The sequence below is a fragment of the Manacus candei genome, unplaced genomic scaffold (assembly GCF_025592945.1).
Source record: "Manacus candei isolate 608988 ecotype Guabito, Panama unplaced genomic scaffold, ASM2559294v1 h1tg000016l, whole genome shotgun sequence".
Taxonomy (NCBI): domain Eukaryota; kingdom Metazoa; phylum Chordata; class Aves; order Passeriformes; family Pipridae; genus Manacus; species Manacus candei.
Genome location: NW_026138064.1, coordinates 10,184,166 through 10,187,084, shown reverse-complemented (window position 1 = coordinate 10,187,084; position 2,919 = coordinate 10,184,166). Strand labels below are relative to the sequence as shown.

The 2,919-nt window shown below is 57.3% G+C and overlaps 1 long non-coding RNA gene across 1 annotated transcript; it reads left to right on the top strand.

The window, feature by feature from the left end:
* The first annotated feature begins 225 nt into the window (after positions 1 to 225).
* LOC127468892 (uncharacterized) lies at positions 226 to 1,580 on the top strand. Its single transcript, XR_007903723.1, has 3 exons — positions 226 to 256; positions 738 to 872; positions 1,524 to 1,580. It is a non-coding gene; the product is annotated as an uncharacterized LOC127468892 (long non-coding RNA).
* Positions 1,581 to 2,919: the final 1,339 nt, after the last annotated feature.

Genomic DNA, 2,919 nt, shown 5'->3' with positions numbered 1-2,919 from the left:
GAAGGGAAGGGAAGGGAAGGGAAGGGAAGGGAAGGGAAGGGAAGGGAAGGGAAGGAAGGGAAGGAAGGGAAGGGAAGGGAAGGGAAGGTTTGGGAGGGAAGGTTTGGGAAGGGAAGGTTTGGGAAGGGAAGGTTTGGGAAGGGAAGGGAAGGGAAGGGAAGGTTTGGGAAGGGAAGGGAAGGTTTGGGAAGGGAAGGGAAGGGAAGGGAAGGGAAGGTTTGGGAAGGTTTGGGAAGGGAAGGGAAGGTTTGGGAAGGTTTGGGAAGGGAAGGGAAGGTTTGGGAAGGGAAGGGAAGGGAAGGGAAGGTTTGGGAAGGGAAGGGAAGGGAAGGTTTGGGAAGGGAAGGTTTGGGAAGGGAAGGGAAGGGAAGGGAAGGGAAGGGAAGGGAAGGGAAGGTTTGGGAAGGTTTGGAAGGTTTGGGAAGGTTTGGGAAGGGAAGGGAAGGTTTGGGAAGGGAAGGGAAGGGAAGGGAAGGGAAGGGAAGGGAAGGGAAGGGAAGGGAAGGGAAGGGAAGGGAAGGGAAGGGAAGGGAAGGGAAGGGAAGGGAAGGGAAGGGAAGGGAAGGGAAGGAAGGGAAGGGAAGGGAAGGGAAGGGAAGGGAAGGGAAGGGAAGGGAAGGGAAGGGAAGGGAAGGAAGGGAAGGGAAGGGAGGGAAGGGAAGGGAAGGTTTGGGAAGGGAAGGTTTGGGAAGGGAAGGGAAGGTTTGGGAAGGGAAGGGAAGGGAAGGTTTGGGAAGGGAAGGGAAGGTTTGGGAAGGGAAGGGAAGGGAAGGGAAGGGAAGGGAAGGGAAGGGAAGGGAAGGGAAGGGAAGGGAAGGGAAGGGAAGGGAAGGGAAGGGAAGGGAAGGGAAGGGAAGGTTTGGGAAGGGAAGGTTTGGGAAGGGAAGGGAAGGAAGGGAAGGGAAGGGAAGGGAAGGGAAGGAAGGGAAGGAAGGGAAGGGAAGGGAAGGGAAGGGAAGGGAAGGGAAGGTTTGGGAAGGGAAGGGAAGGGAAGGGAAGGTTTGGGAAGGGAAGGGAAGGGAAGGGAAGGGAAGGGAAGGGAAGGGAAGGGAAGGGAAGGGAAGGGAAGGGAAGGGAAGGGAAGGGAAGGGAAGGGAAGGAAGGAAGGTTTGGGAAGGGAAGGGAAGGGAAGGGAAGGTTTGGGAAGGGAAGGTTTGGGAAGGGAAGGGAAGGGAAGGGAAGGGAAGGGAAGGGAAGGGAAGGGAAGGGAAGGGAAGGGAAGGGAAGGGAAGGGAAGGGAAGGGAAGGGAAGGGAAGGAAGGGAAGGGAAGGGAAGGAAGGGAAGGGAAGGAAGGGAAGGAAGGGGAAGGGAAGGGAAGGGAAGGGAAGGAAGGGAAGGGAAGGGAAGGGGAAGGGAAGGGAAGGTTTGGGAAGGGAAGGTTTGGGAAGGGAAGGGAAGGGAAGGTAAGGTTTGGAAGGGAAGGGAAGGGAAGGGAAGGGAAGGGAAGGGAAGGGAAGGTTTGGGAAGGGAAGGGAAGTTTTGGGAAGGGAAGGGAAGGGAAGGGAAGGTTTGGGAAGGGAAGGTTTGGGAAGGGAAGGGAAGGTTTGGGAAGGGAAGGTTTGGGAAGGGAAGGTTTGGGAAGGTTTTGGGAAGGTTTGGGAAGGTTTGGGAAGGTTTGGGAAGGTTTGGGAAGGTTTGGGAAGGGAAGGGAAGGTTTGGGAAGGGAAGGGAAGGGAAGGGAAGGAAGGGAAGGGAAGGGAAGGTTTGGGAAGGGAAGGGAAGGGAAGGGAAGGGAAGGGAAGGGGAAGGGAAGGGAAGGGAAGGGAAGGGAAGGGAAGGGAAGGGAAGGGAAGGGAAGGGAAGGGAAGGAAGGGAAGGGAAGGGAAGGGAAGGGAAGGGAAGGGAAGGGAAGGGAAGGGAAGGGAAGGGAAGGGAAGGGAAGGGAAGGGAGAAGGGAAGGGAAGGGAAGGGAAGGTTTGGGAAGGAAGGGAAGGGAAGGGAAGGGAAGGTTTGGGAAGGAAGGGAAGGGAAGGGAAGGGAAGGGAAGGGAAGGTTTGGGAAGGGAAGGGAAGGTTTGGGAAGGGAAGGTTTGGGAAGGGAAGGGAAGGTTTGGGAAGGGAAGGGAAGGTTTGGGAAGGGAAGGGAAGGGAAGGTTTGGGAAGGGAAGGGAAGGTTTGGGAAGGGAAGGGAAGGGAAGGGAAGGGAAGGGAAGGGAAGGGAAGGGAAGGGAAGGGAAGGGAAGGGAAGGGAAGGGAAGGGAAGGGAAGGGAAGGGAAGGGAAGGGAAGGGAAGGAAGGGAAGGGAAGGGAAGGAAGGGAAGGGAAGGGAAGGGAAGGGAAGGGAAGGGAAGGGAAGGGAAGGGAAGGGAAGGGAAGGGAAGGTTTGGGAAGGGAAGGGAAGGGAAGGGAAGGGAAGGGAAGGGAAGGGAAGGGAAGGGAAGGGAAGGGAAGGGAAGGGAAGGTTTGGGAAGGGAAGGGAAGGGAAGGGAAGGGAAGGTTTGGGAAGGGAAGGGAAGGGAAGGGAAGGAAGGGAAGGTTTGGGAAGGGAAGGTTTGGGAAGGAAGGGAAGGGAAGGGAAGGGAAGGGAAGGGAAGGGAAGGGAAGGGAAGGGAAGGAAGGGAAGGGAAGGGAAGGGAAGGGAAGGGAAGGGAAGGGAAGGGAAGGGAAGGGAAGGGAAGGGAAGGGAAGGGAAGGGAAGGGAAGGGAAGGGAAGGGGGAAGGTTTGGGAAGGGAAGGGAAGGTTTGGGAAGGGAAGGGAAGGGAAGGGAAGGGAAGGGAAGGGAAGGTTTGGGAAGGTTTGGGAAGGGAAGGGAAGGTTTGGGAAGGGAAGGGAAGGGAAGGGAAGGGAAGGTTTGGGAAGGGAAGGGAAGGGAAGGTTTGGGAGGGAAGGGAAGGGAAGGGAAGGGAAGGAAGGGAAGGGAAGGGAAGGGAAGGGAAGGGAAGGGAAGGGAAGGGAAGGGAAGGGAAGGGAAGGGAAGG